The sequence below is a fragment of the Bombina bombina genome, chromosome 3 (assembly GCF_027579735.1).
Source record: "Bombina bombina isolate aBomBom1 chromosome 3, aBomBom1.pri, whole genome shotgun sequence".
Taxonomy (NCBI): Eukaryota; Metazoa; Chordata; class Amphibia; order Anura; family Bombinatoridae; genus Bombina; species Bombina bombina.
The window spans coordinates 434,718,618-434,733,203 of NC_069501.1; positions in this window are offsets into that span (position 1 = coordinate 434,718,618).

Consider the following 14,586-nt stretch of genomic DNA (forward strand, 5'->3'; position numbering starts at 1 on the left):
GCCACCTGCCAAAGAAAGGAAGGACAAGGAGTACCAACCTTTGCTGCCCTTGGTGCCAATTTCCGGAATGCCTCCCACTGGCCTCGCGACAACGCGTCTGCCAATACGTTATCAACCCCAGGCACATGCCGCGCCGTAAAGTCAATGTTGTGCTGCAAGCACCGCAGCACCACCCAACGAAGGTAACGCACCACAATAGGGGAAGAGGCTGAAAGATTGTTGATAGCAAATACGATGCTCAGATTGTCGCACCAGAATATTACATTCTGGTTTGCTAATTGCCGCCCCCATAACTCAATGGCTACGACAATAGGGAACAACTCCAGGAGTGTAAGGTTCCTGGTCCATCCCCTCTCAACCCAGGCCCCAGGCCACTCCCCGGCACTCCAGGCGCCGTTGAAGTAAGCCCCATAACCCTTTGCTCCCGCCACGTCCGTGAACAGATGCAGAGCCTGACTAGATGTCCTCACTTGCTTCCATAACAAGACCCCATTGAAATCCTCCAGGAACAACTCCCAGATTCTCAAATCCTCCTTCATATCTGGAGACACCGGACACGACTTGCGGCTTCTGCTATCCCCTTTTAGAGGGCCCTCCAACCTCCTGTTGAATACTCTGCCCATCGGGATAACTTTGCACGCGAAATTGAGCAAACCCAGTAAACACTGCAACTCTTTTATCGAGAGCCGGTCAGCCGCCGCAGCCGAAGAAACCGCGGCCAGCATTTGAACCACCTTATCCTTTGGCAACCTGCACTGCCTTTCTACAGTATCGATCTCGATACCCAGAAACGTCAGGCAAGTGCATGGCCCCTGGGTCTTGTCCTCCGCCAATGGGACCCCAAAACACGCAAATAGGGCTCTCATCACTGACATGAGCCGCACGCACTCAGACAACCCAGCTCTGCTGATTAGCAGAAAATCGTCCAGGTAATGGGCTATAAGCCCACCCCACGCTTCCGAAAACACAGCCCAGTGCAGAAATGTGCTGAACATCTCGAAAAATGCGCATGAGACCGAGCAACCCATCGGGAGACAACGATCTACATAGTAAGCACCTTCGAACCAGCATCCCATCAACCGAAAGGATGCTGGGTGAATAGGCAACAAGCGGAAGGCCGACTCAATATCGAGCTTCGCCAGGAGTGCCCCAACACCAGCCTGTTGCACGAAAACCATTGCTTGGTCAAACGACTGATAAAAAAACTGAGCTAACCTCCGGGTTGATTGCATCATTGACCGAATTACCTTTCGGGTATGATAGATGCTGAATCAACCGGAATTTCCCCGCTTCCTTCTTCGGAACAACCCCCAGTGGGGAGACCACCAAACCCTCAATGGGCGGCTTCCGAAAGGGGCCCACCATCCGACCTAAACTCAGTTCTTTGCCCAGTTTATCCCTCACTATGTCAGGGTAGTCATACGCTGACTTGAGGTTCCGCTTCTGACGCGCCCCAATCACCGGACCTACCACCGGAATGAGGAAACCCTCGCGCAGCCCGGCCAGGAGAAGCTCCCCCGCCCTCCTGTCCGGGTATGCCCTGAGCCATGGCTCAAGGGCAGCCACCCTCAACGGCGTTGGTGCCCTTCGCCCCAGCAGCCCCCCTGCCGGCTCCGCGGCCCCCCGTCTCTTTTCGTCTAGCACATTCGGTCCCTGGGTGACCAGCTCCGCAGTATATGCAGGAGTGTCGAAAGGAGCAGCTCGCTCCTCGGTCACACTTCCCGTCATTAAACTTCCAACACTCACGCCCTTTTCTCTTGACTCCTCCCATCTGCTTACTTCCCCCGGCCCTTGCACCTGAAGGGGGGGAGGGGGAGCGCTCCGAACCCAAGCGCTGCCATAAATGCACATCCGTGGTGCCAAAGGTCAGCAAAGGGTTCCCCACCATCTTACGTCTATAATCCGCGTCATAAGACCGCCACACCCCCTCCTTATACGTCTTATGGACAAACTCAATAGTTTCCATATATTTTAACACGTCAACACGCAGCTCCGGCTTCGCCTCTACCAGGCAAGAAGCCAAAACCCTAAAGCACGTGCGCCACTCGTCCATTGTCTCCGGTCTCTTGACCTTTTTTGGACCGGAGCCGTCCTCGCTCCGCTCCATTTGCCATCTCTAATTTTTTTGATCGTTTTAGCTTTAAGGTGAGAATGCAATGAATGCACATTGCAGGGGTAAGCATCCCCTTGCAGCGCCACTTTCCTGTCTGCCACCGCCAAGCTGACAGCCCCTGACCCTAGCTGCTGACCAACACTCACTGAGTCCCCTATCTGCACTCCCCCACCCGGAGCTAGCCTCAATTCCTGCCTCTGTTGCCCGGCTACCAACCTACGCAGATACTTCAATACCCGTTTTTGAGGTTTGGACACAGGCCCTAAGGAGTCGTCACTCTCAGAGCCAGTGTCACTAGATGACCCACCCGCACCCTCCCCCAGCACCCCACACAATGCAATCTCACCTGCTCCTGTCGCCGCTGGGGGAAGAGCCTCCTGGCTTGGTCCGGTCCTCTGAGTCACTTTTCGCCTAGCATCAGGTCCCACTGCCACCACAGCAGCCCCGCTCACCTGGGGAGACAAAACGGAAACGGGAGCACCAGGGATCAAGGAATGGGCACCACCCCCTCCCGCTACAGAACTACCTTGCTGACCACCCACCGAGACCCCAACTCCCAACTGCACTGCTCCACCCGCCCCCGAGTTTCCAACCGCTGCCCCATGACCACCCGCCCACCCCCTGCGCCCAACTCCAGCATGACCAGGGTCCAACCCCCCAGCCCTGACCGGCACTGTATGCTGATGCCCTCCCACCCCGGAGGGACCCCCGTGCGCCCCTTGGGCCAAAATTGAAGCCAACCTAAAAATTTCCCCCATCACATCCTGCTGTCCTCTCCCTAGAGGCTCATGCCCAACTTGCAGCCCGCCAAGCATCTGATTACTGCCCCCAGCAGGGCCAAACTCCATTCCCCCTCTTCCACTCAAACCCGGCACTGCCATAGCTGCCCGGCCCTCCCCGCCCCAGTGCCCCGCACCAATAGGTCCCATATTACCACAAACACCAAGGCCCACGGAAGCCCCAGCCTGATGCTCGGACCCATCATTGCCAGTACCCATATGTCCACCATTCGCCCCCACCATTGCCCCCATCTGCCAAGTGCCTGTCCCCTCGAGACCGCTCACCGCCGCAGCCTGTCCGGTGCTGCCCCTCCCGGATCCCTGTGCTCCCGACTCACCTCTCGCGCCGCCATCCGTCGCCTGCACTCCGCCGTGCCCAAAACCGGAAATGACGTCACACGCGCGGCGCCCGGAAGTGACGTCACCAGCGCGACTACCGTAAGTGACGTCACCCGCGCCTACCACCGACCGGAGGACTCCGCCGAGGGACGAAGCACCGCCCGCCGCTCCGGCCTGAACCACGCCGCTGACCGCCGGAACACCTGCCGGACCCCCGGAGACGATGCCGGACTGCTCCACACCCGCCGCGACGCCCGGGCCCGCTCCCGCCGAAAGGGCCTGGATTAAGGCCACGACCGCCGCCCGTGCCGCCTCAGGGACAGGTAAGTTAGGTAAGTACCCGTCCCAAGGAGGGGCCGCAGACCCACCGATACCACCACCGACAGAGGGGGCACCATGCGGGCCGCGATCAACGCCGCCTAAAGCCACCGGGGTTGGGGAGGGACCCACTAGGCCACCAGGTGCAACCACGCGGTGTAGGCCCGAAGGCCCCGCGCTCAGATTTAGGCCCACCCGCTCCCCCTACAAATCAAGACCCTCACGTTCCCGGGCAACTATCGACCCTGCAGGCCCAACACACGGCCCGCCTATTGGCCCACGGCCCTGCGCCACGCGCCCCCGCTCGGGGCCTACTTCGGCCCTAAACACCTCCGGGAGGCTGATTGAGCCAACCGGAGACACTTCCACCCCCCCATCGCTTCCGCCACCACCTGAAACCAACCCCGAATCCCCCAAATCCTCCCCCTGGGACCCAGGGAAAAGGGAAGGGGAGGAAGACACCCCCAGAGGGCTCCCCAGAATCCCGGGAAGGGGTGAGGCCTACCCCTTGAGAAGGGCTAGGGCCTACTACCTCACTACCTAAACTGCCACCTCTCCCCCTCACAGATACTCGCCGTGTCACTGGCGAAGACTCCCTCATCCGCTTTGGAGGAACCGACTGACGCCTAGGCCGCACCATCTTGCAAGCAAAACAGAAAAAACCTTTCTCCAGCAGTTGCAGACAAGAAAGAGGAAGTATTCCAGCATCCATGCATCTTTATAACAGGTAAGAGTCCCCACCCCACATATTGCAACAATTGTTGCAAACTCACACACTGCACAGCTTCACATTTCAGTCAGGCAGCATAACCCTTAAGACGCTACATGCACAAATATGCCTTCCACTACCAATACCTAGGTTTCAAAATGGAGCTTTAAACACAAAGTTATTGGTTTAAGTATTTTGAACACGCAGTGCTGAAAATAGTGGCCAGGATAAGGTGACATCATCGGCGAATAAAAGATATAACTTTTATAACGTTATGAAACTTTGTTTTGTAGAAAATATAGGTCAGTGGGTTTTAATTAATGTTTATTAACTTTAATATTTTAGTTGTTTAGCTTAAAAATTATAACAGAAAGTAATCCTTTAAGTTCAAGTATATATGGGAAAAAAAATCAACCAGTTTTAATCTTGGCACAGTTTGCCATGCATCAGGGATCTGTTGAATAAATTGAAAGCCTGTCAGCGTGACTGGTCAGGGAATCTCCCATCAGTATTATGAGAATGAGCGCTATTAAGTGAGCAAGAAGTTTCTAAGACTAGAGAATTAAATAGATTTTTCCTACAAAGATGTACGTGCCTCATGGGAGATTATTGAGTATTTTGCTTATTTAACTCAATTCTCTTTCCTCGTGCTTTAACTCCCAACAATATTCATATTCATATTCTTCTAACTCTTGTGCTGGAATAAGTAAAATAACTCTTTTATAAAGAAAAGCCTCTTGAGAAAACTCTGTTCTTGTAGAACTCATTAAATATAGTGAGTATACTGCAGTAAATGAAAGTTATATCTATGTTTAGAGTGTTTTGTGGGCCCTGTGATTGCTAGGCCTTTCATGAAAATTACCACTGTAAAAAGACAGTCTGATTTACTTTATATCTACTTTGCTACTAAATTGCTCTACCACCCAAGGAGCTTTGGACTTAAGTTACTAAGCAATTATATAGCTTGTCCTGACTCCCTCAATTCGCAGGAGCTGTCACTGTACCAATTATAAAGAAGAGGTCCTATTTTAAAATGGTCCAGACACACAAAGTGCATTAATCAAAACTTCAGAAGCTTGGACACTAAACATTTGTTATATATATAGATGTGCTGTAAGGGTAAGGATTAGCAAAGCAATTATATACATGGGGATTCAATAATGTCAGATACTGGAGTGTTTTTTTGTCTGCATTACAGCTTGATGTACTTTTTAAATGTTGCATATTGAATGGCTTGACATAGTGCCTTGGTTTTCTTTTAACAGTATTTCTTTTCATTCTCCAAGAAAACTTTGTGTTGGTGTATTCAAATAAACTACTTGGTTTAAAGTGAAGACAACTTTGGGGTTCATTATATTTAATTGTATAAAGAGTAACTGTGGATAGGATAATAAATTGGATAAAATTGGATTCCCCTTGGCCCTAACAACACAATCCAGTGAAAAGTAATGTCTGACCCATTTTCTGCCTCAGATGGGAACTTCCTCAGATGTCAACCACAATCTACACATTAAAAAGTCAATACACAAGCTACAGATTGGTCCTTCAATATAGTGGCATTATTATTACATACAATATAACTGTATTAAATCACTTCCAACATTGGGGCCTATTTACTATGGTGCGAGCGGACATGATGTTTAAGGGTTAAAACAGGTGGAGGTATGTGTGGTAGGCGGGGCTTTGGCCTATTTAAGGTTGGTTTTAAACGTTTTATGTTAGATCCGATATAGCGGATCATGTCATGGCATTTATCATTGCACCAGCAGTTCTTGTGAACTGCTGGTGCAATGCTGCCCCCTGCAGATTCATGGCCAATCGGCCGTTAGCAGGGGGTGTCAATTAACCCAATCGTTTTTGATTGGGTTGTTTTCTGTCTGCCGCCTCAGAGTAGGCGGACAGGTTATGGAACAGTGGTCACAGAGATTGATAAATATGCCCCATTATATTGAGTCATTTATAATATGCATGTTTTGCAAATTAAACCCTATTCATGCAGTCCCTGGCTAACACTAGTGCCATTTTTTAATAGGCTGTAGGCAATGCAGTCAATCAGAAGATTTCTGCCTGAGCAAAGTATTCTATGACGCCGACCTCTAGAAGGGTGAGAAACATGTGCATGCAGATAGCAACTATGGGAACAAGAAAACCTGCCACATTGCCAAACCCGGAAACCCATCAAAGCAGATGCTGCACATGAACATAAGCAAGTGATCCCTGTATAGTTGCACAACTTTGTTCACCAGAGACAGACTCCTGGGCTCCCAGCAGGGAAGGTTCCTCATAGAATGATAAGCTACTGATTTGAAAAATACTACTGGTAAGAGGAATCACGTGGAATTGCCTAGTACCTAGTACCTCCAAAAACATTTTCTTTTTTCAAATAGCCAGCACATGTGAGTTTAGAAGATCTGTCAGAACCCTAAGCCAAATGCTTCTGTATGGGCTCATGCATCTGGTTGTTTGGTCTCATGTCATATATCTGGCATTCATAGGAGTAGGGGGTTATTTTTCAGGCATGGGGCATTTTGTAGCATACACATAAATATGCCCCATTATATTGAGTCATTTATAATATGCATGTTTTGCAAATTAAACCCTATTCATGCAGTCCCTGGCTAACACTAGTGCCATTTTTTAATAGGCTGTAGGCAATGCAGTCAATCAGAAGATTTCTGCCTGAGCAAAGTATTCTATGACGCCGACCTCTAGAAGGGTGAGAAACATGTGCATGCAGATAGCAACTATGGGAACAAGAAAGAAAACCTGCCACATTGCCAAACCCGGAAACCCATCAAAGCAGATGCTGCACATGAACATAAGCAAGTGATCCCTGTATAGTTGCACAACTTTGTTCACCAGAGACAGACTCCTGGGCTCCCAGCAGGGAAGGTTCCTCATAGAATGATAAGCTACTGATTTGAAAAATACTACTGGTAAGAGGAATCACGTGGAATTGCCTAGTACCTAGTACCTCCAAAAACATTTTCTTTTTTCAAATAGCCAGCACATGTGAGTTTAGAAGATCTGTCAGAACCCTAAGCCAAATGCTTCTGTATGGGCTCATGCATCTGGTTGTTTGGTCTCATGTCATATATCTGGCATTCATAGGAGTAGGGGGTTATTTTTCAGGCATGGGGCATTTTGTAGCATACACCCTTGGTGTAAGTGGGTGCATCAGTTTTGGGGGACTGATTTAGCATATATCTGGCATAAGTGGATTGCAGGGGCCCATACATCTGTCAGGTGGGATGAGTCATCTACTTGTCATGAAAAGGCAGAAGACTATGTACATGTGGTCTGTGTTGTCATATTGTATATAGGGAGACATATCTGGTTTGTGGTTTCATCCACTATACTGGGATTTACAATAGCATAAAAGAAGTGTACTGTATATGTGATTTAGGATTGTACTGTTATAACTGGTGCTCATTAAAGAGTGGTACAAAATAAGAAATGTGTAGAAATGTTACAAGGTTTGATTTTATAAGGGATGGCAAAAAAAATAAAAGAGTATATCTATGGTTTGGTGTCTACAGTGTTTCTCAACTCCAGGTTCAAGTACCCCTAACAGGCCAGGTATTCATGTTACCTTAACTGATCAGTAACCATGGCTATTAGCCTGCTCTCACCAATCAGCTGATTATTTCACCTATGCTCTATTTAGGATATCATGACAATCTGGCCTGTTAGGGGTACTTGAGAACTGAGGTTAAAAAACAATGTTCTACACCACTGCCCTGGAGACGTTTTAAGATGATCTGGTGACTAAACCCTGGATTTCCACTGCCAGCACCTGGGTTGCCCAGAATATTCCCCTGGGCCAAGCCTTTACCCTTAAAAGGACATGAAACCAAAAGATTTTCTTTTGTGATTCAGACCAGGCATGTCGTTTTAAACAACTTTCCCATTTACTTCTATTATCTAATTTGCATCGTTCTCTTGCTATTCCTTGTTAAAAAGCATATCTAGGTAGCCTCACAGCAATGCTACTGGGAGCAAAATGCAGATTGGTGGCTGCACATACATGCCTCTTATTATTAGCTCACCTGATGTGGTCAGGTGGCTCCCAGTAATGCATTGATTACGTCTTCAACAAAGGGTACCAAGAGAATGAAGCACATTTGATAACAAAAGTAAATAAAAAGTAGTTTTAAATTGTATGTTCTATCTGAATCAGAAAATATGGCATGAATTATTATTTATTCAGCAATTTCAAGGATCAAGTGCTAGTGAAAGAGTTAAAAAAACATATACTACTTGCAAGCAAATTCTAAATTTTATGAGCATTAGCAGTTGCTACTAAGAGGTATATTCCTCTCGGGAAAGAACAGAACATTTTAAGTATTTAATTCAATTTTCTCGCTTGGTGTTCTAACTCAAAAATATCCATATTTATATTCTTTAAATTCATGCTCTAAAAAGAGATAAAATAACTTTTAAAAAACTCCCATGTGAAAACACTATTTTTGTAGAGCTGTTAACTCTAGTGAAGAACATTGCAGTAAATAAGAGATAACTGCGCTGAGTAGTTTGTGGGCTCTGTGATTGCTGGGCCTTTCATGAAAATTACCTCTTTAAAAAAAGACAGTCTACTTCACCTTACATCTACTTTTTATTTATTTCTTTATTTATTTTTTGCTAAATTGTTCTACCACCTAAGGAGTTTTGAACTTAAAGGGACACTGTACCCAAACATTTTCTTTCGTGATTTAGATTGAGCATGAAATTTTAAGCAACTTTCTAATTTACTCCTATTATCAAATTTTCTTCATTCTCTTGGTATCTTTATTTGAAATGCAAGAATGTAAGCTTAGATGCCGGCCCATTTTTGGTGAACAACCTGGGTTGTCCTTGCTGATTGGTGGATAAATTCATCCACCAATAAAAAAGTGCTGTCCAGAGTACTGAAACCAAAAAAAAGCTTAGATGCCTTCTTTTTCAAATAATGATAGCAAGAGAACGAAGAAAAATTGATAATAGGAGTAAATTAGAAAGTTGCTTAAAATTGCATGCTCTTTCTGAATTACAAAAGAAAAAATTTGGGTTCAGTGTCCCTTTAAGTAACTACACAATTATGCAGCTTGCCCTGATTCCTTGAAATTGCTGGAACTGTCAATTGAACAATTATAATAAAGCAGATTTAAAAAAAAAGTCCCTGAACATGAACTGCATCAAAACGTTACTCGCTTGGACACTAAGGGGCCGAATTACCAAGTTCCGAATGGAGCTTAATGCCCCTGTTTCCGCGCGAGCCTTCAGGCTAGCCAGAAACAGCAGTTATAAAGCAGTGGTCTTAAGACCGCTGCTCCATAACTGGTCTGCCTGCTCTGAGGCTGCGGACATCAATCCACCTGATCCTATACGATCGGGCTGATTGACACCCCTGCGCCAATCTGCAGGGGGCGGCATTGCACAAGCAGTTCACAAGAACTGCTTGTGTAATGATAAATGCGGACAGTGCATACTGTCGGCATTCATTGATGTCTGTCGGACATGATCCGCTGAACAGATCATGTCGGACAGACCGATGATAAATCGGCCCCTATGGGTTAGAGGAGCACTCATTTATCGTGCGACTGTAAACAGAAAAATTCACCTGTTTATGGGCGCACGATAAGCAGCCGTTGCAAGCGCTCCGGTTAATTTTAAAAATATCCCTCATTTGCCCCCAAGCTAAAGTGTAAGGTTCCTTGATAAAATAAAAAAAATATATAGTATCTTTATTTTATTTTTTAAAATATAACTGCAGGAATCAGTTTTAAGGGCTTAAAGTTTGTGGATGTGGGGTGTTAGAAATGAAACTGCAGTGAAAAGTGCTTTTACATTGTGGTCTATGGGGTCTGTGTTATTCCAATAAATAATATGCTTATATATATATATATATATATATATATATATATATATATATATATATATATGTGTGTGTTAATATGCATATTATAAGACTCGTGGGATATCTCTCTATCAGGCCAAAGTGAAGGCCCGGCGTCAAGTGAAATGATAGGAATTATCCCAGAGCAGAGAGAGTTTGTGAAATGAGGTAAGCAGTACTCACAGTTGGTAGGGTAGTCCTTCACGGCAATAAGCTGAAGGCAGAGTCTGGCAACAGGAAGTCAATCCAGCAGTAGTGATGTCGTGAACAGTTCGCCGGAGAACAGTTCCCGGCGATCTTAGCATGTTCGCGTTCGCCGCGGCGGGCGAACATATGCGATGTTCGATCCGCCCCCTATTCGTCATCATTGAGTAAACTTTGACCCTGTATCTCACAGTCTGCAGACACATTTCAGCCAATCAGCAGCAGACACTCCCTCCCAGACCCTCCCAGCTCCTGGGCAGCAGCCATTTTAGATTCATTATGATCCTACATTCTTAGTGAGAGGAGGGATAGTGCTGCTGCTGGTGATTTTATAGGGAAATTGATAGCTAGGCTAGTGTATTCAGTGTCCACTACAGTCCTGAAGGACTCATCTGATCTCTGCTGTAAGGACAGCACCCCAAAAAGCCCTTTTAGGGCTAGAACTTCAGCCCAAAAAGCCCTTTTTTTTGTAATCTAATTGCATTTGCCTGCCTGTCAGCCGGTGTGTGAGGCTCACAGCATATACTGTGCCTACTTGCTCACTGCCACCACTCATATCTGGTGTAACATTTGTGTAAATTTAAAAAAAAACAACTTTTACGTCAGTTTGCTAATGTAATCTAATTTCATTTTCCATCAGGCCTGTGTGTCAGGCCCACAGCATATACTGTGATTAATTGCTCTGTGCCACCACTCATATCTGGTGTGACATTAGTGTAAATTTAAAAAAAAAAAAAAATTTACATCAGTTTGCTAGTGTAATCTAATTTCATTTTCCATCAGGCCTGTGTGTCAGGCCCACAGCATATACTGTGATTAATTGCTCTGTGCCACCACTCATATCTGGTGTAACATTAGGGTAATTTTTTTTTTTTAAACTTTTACATCAGTCTGCTAGTGTAATCTAATTTCAGTTGCCAGGCCAGCCTGCCACTGCCAGCCTCAGTGCCACCACTCATATCTGGTGTAACATTAGTGTAAATCTTTTAAAAAAAACCTTTTACATCAGTCTGCTAGTGTTATTTAATTTTAGTTGCCAGGCCAGCCTGCCACTAGTGCCATCCTGTGTGTTAGGCTCCCAGCATATACTGTGCCTACTTCCATCCTCAGTGCCACCACTCATATCTGTTTTAACATTAGTGTAACTTTAAAAAAAAAAAAAAAACTTTTACAACAGTCTGCTAGTGTTATTTAATTTTAGTTGCCAGGCCAGCCTGCCACTAGTGCCAGCCTGTGTGTCAGGCTCCCAGCATATACTGTGCCTACTTCCATCCTCAGTGCCACCACTCCTATCTGTTGTAACATTAGTGTAAATTTTTTTTTAAAAAAAACTTTTACATCAGTCTGCTAGTGTTATTTAATTTTAGTTGCCAGGCCAGCCTGCCACTAGTGCCAGCCTGTGTGTCAGGCTCCCAGCATATACTGTGCCTACTTCCATCCTCAGTGCCACCACTCATATCTGGTGTAACATTAGTGTAATTTTTTTTTTATTTTTTTTTTACATCAGTCTGCTAGTGTTATTTAATTTTAGTTGCCAGGCCAGCCTGCCACTAGTGCCAGCCTGTGTGTCAGGCTCCCAGCATATACTGTGCCTACTTCCATCCTCAGTGCCACCACTCCTATCTGTTGTAACATTAGTGTAAATTGTGTAAAAAAAAAACTTTTACATCAGTCTGCTAGTGTTATTTAATTTTAGTTGCCAGGCCAGCCTGCCACTAGTGCCAGCCTGTGTGTCAGGCTCCCAGCATATACTGTGCCTACTTCCATCCTCAGTGCCACCACTCCTATCTGTTGTAACATTAGTGTAAATTTTGTAAAAATTTTTTTTACATCAGTCTGCTAGTATTATTTAATTTTAGTTGCCAGGCTAGCCTGCCACTAGTGCCAGCCTGTGTGTCAGGCTCCCAGCATATACTGTGCCTACTTCCATCCTCAGTGCCACCACTCATATCTGTTGTAACATTAGTGTAACTTTTTAAAAAAAAAATTTGACATCAGTCTGCTAGTGTTATTTAATTTTAGTTGCCAGGTCAGCCTGCCACTAGTGCCAGCCTGTGCGTCAGGCTCCCAGCATATACTGTGCCTACTTCCATCCTCAGTGCCACCACTCATATCTGTTGTAACATTAGTGTAAATTTTTTTAAAAAAAACTTTTACATCAGTCTGCTAGTGTTATTTAATTGCAGTTGCCTGCCTGCCAGCGTGTGTGCCAGGCTCACTTTCCAACTAGTGCCACCAATCATATTTGTTATAACAGTAGTGTAAATATTTAAAAAAAAACTTTTTTGACTGTGAAACATCAGTCTTTTAGTGTAATCTAATTGAAGTTGCCTGCCTGCCAGAATGTGTGCCAGGCCCACTTGCACGTTATTCCAAACAATTTAGGAATGTTAGGTGATTTATGCCCTTTATGGCTTAAAACCAGACTCTGAATCAACTATGTAATTTTCCGTGGGAGTTTTGGCATGTATCCCCCTCCGGCATGCCACAGTCCAGGTGTTAGTCCCCTTGAAACAACTTTTCCATCACTATTGTGGCCAGAAAGAGTCCCTGTTGGTTTTAAAGTTCGCCTGCCTATTGAAGTCTATGGCGGTTCGCCCGGTTCGCCGGTTCGCGAACAGTTGCGGAAGTTCGAGTCCGTCGTTCGCGAACTGAAATTTTTAGGTTCGCGACATCACTATCCAGCAGTATAGCAGTTCAGGGGTAAACCAATAGAAGGACCAGGAACAGGCAGGAGTCAGCAACAAAAGGAAATCCAGCAGGATTACAGTTCAGGGGTAAACCAATAGAATGGTCAGACAGTCATAGTTCAGCAATGGTAAGGCAATCAGTAATACAAGAGTTAAAGAAGCAGAGTGGTCAGACAGGCAGAGTTCAGCAACAGTGTAGCAATCCAGCAGGTCAGGGGTTAAGCAGGCAGAGTGGTCATACAGGCAGAGTTAAGCAACAGTGTAGCAAATTGCAATCCAGCAGTTCAGGGGTTAAGCAGGCAGAGTGGTCAGACAGGCAGAGTTCAGCAACAGTGTAGCAATCCAGCAGTTCAGGGGTTAAGCAGGCAGAGTGGTCAGACAGGCAGAAAGAAACACAGCACCCAGGAGACACAAAGTAACACTTTTACTTGGGCATAGGTGAGAGGGACTGAGGCACTTATATAGGAAGTCTTTGCTCCACAGGAGGATTCTGGACCGTCATCAGAGAGGGTGTGCAGTGAAGGAGGAGCAGCGTGACATAGCCCCCACCAAGGGTTTCCTCTGGCTTCAAAGGATGATCAGCATCGAAGATGGAGCATGCACATCATGGGCAGGAACCCAGGAACGATCTGCCACTGAGTAACTCTTCCAATGCAAGAGGTAATGTAGCTGCCTGCACCTGTATCTGGAGTCCAGGATCTTCCCAACCTCATTCTGACGGTCACCATGAATCAAGAATGGAAGAGGAGGTGGTCGGAGCTGAGTATATCTGTTCTTGATGTAGGGCTTGAGTAGTGAGATGTGGAAGACTGGGTTTATGCGCAGGGTACTGGGCAAGGCCACTTTATAAGCAACAGGAGACAGTTTTTTAGGGACCTTGTAAGGGCCGATAAACCTAGGCCCTAATTTGTGACTGGGTTGACAAAAACAAATATGTCGAGTAGAGACCCAGACACGTTCACCTACCGAAAAGGCACAAATAGAAGCCCTATGATGATCAGCAAACCTCTTGTATCTGGAGGCAGCGTAACGTAACTGAGAGCGAATAAGTTGCCAATGAGTAGTGAGGTTAGTAATGTGTCGGTCTGCAGCAGGAACCCCTGTGGACTGAGCAGAAAGAGGAAAGACACAAGGTTGTCAGCCTGCTGTGGCTTGAAATGGAGAACATCGTAGAGAAGAGTGCCAATGAGTGTTTTTTGCCAGCTCAGCTAGGGGCAACAATTCAGACAAGTTGGTATGAAGAAAATTAACAAAAGTTCTGAGATAGGCTTCGAGATCTTGATTCACTCTGTCAGCCCATTCGTCTGGGGATGGTAGACAGAAGACAAGGAAACAGTCGTCTAGATTACGAGTAGGCTGAAAAAGCAGCGTTAACAGGTCCTAACGCTGCTTTTTCACTACCGCTGGTATTACGAGTCTTGCAGGTTTAGGGGCACCGCACACTTCTTTGGCCTTACCGCAAAACGACTTACGTAAACTTGGTAAAGTCTTTTTTCTATGGGACTTCCATAGCGCCGGTATTACAAGTCTGTCCTGGGAGGCCAAAAAGTGAGCGGTAC